Raw genomic sequence first — 812 nt, 5'->3', positions numbered from 1 at the left:
AACACGGCCCTCTGTCCTGCTCGTGTCTGTGCCAACAAGGTCACCTCAGGGGTCACCCCAGGGGTCCCTGCCACCTCTGGGCCCTCCATCTGGGTGCCACCGTGGAAGCTGCACATTAGAGGTGGGGACAGGACAGGGACATAGCTCCTCCCATTAGCCCTGGGGGGCACGGGCATGCGGTCTCCCGCTGTGCAGCTGAGGAAGTTCAAGTTCAGAGAGAGCCATGGGAATCAGGGTCAACACTGGGACCAGTCCTGTTGCTGACACCAAAGCCCAAGCTCTTGTACCCACTCCAGGGACAAGGCTGGGGTCAGGGAGGGGAGATCCTGACCTTCACATATTTGGAGGGTTGTGGGGGAAGAGGAAGGGGCTTTATGCTAGAATCCCAAGTTCATGGAGGACTCACACACAGGCCACAAAGCGCTCCTGTCTGTACGACCAAAAAGGTAGTCCCCGTGGGTGAGGCTGCCATTAAGTGCACAGTGGGGGGAGGGGCCGTGGCTAGGAGGGGAGCACCCACACTCGGTGCCCACATTCGCCACCCTGGGCCTGGGGTGCCTAGAGCAGCTCTGTGCCATTGAATATGCAGGCCACAGGGCGTGGGATTTTTTAAAATATATTTTTATTGCTTTTAGAGAAGAAGGGAGAGGGAAAGATAGGAACATCAGTGATGAGAATCATTGATCTGTCGGCTGCCTCCTGCACGGCCCCCACTGGGGATGGAGCCCACCGCCCCAGGCAGATGCCCTCGCCGAGAATCGAACTGTGATCTCTTGGTTCATAGGTGGACACTCAACCACTGAGCGACACCG

Source organism: Pipistrellus kuhlii, unplaced genomic scaffold (genome assembly GCF_014108245.1).
Source record: "Pipistrellus kuhlii isolate mPipKuh1 unplaced genomic scaffold, mPipKuh1.p scaffold_m20_p_114, whole genome shotgun sequence".
Classification (NCBI taxonomy): Eukaryota; Metazoa; Chordata; class Mammalia; order Chiroptera; family Vespertilionidae; genus Pipistrellus; species Pipistrellus kuhlii.
Note: the sequence above shows the minus strand (reverse complement) of the source record.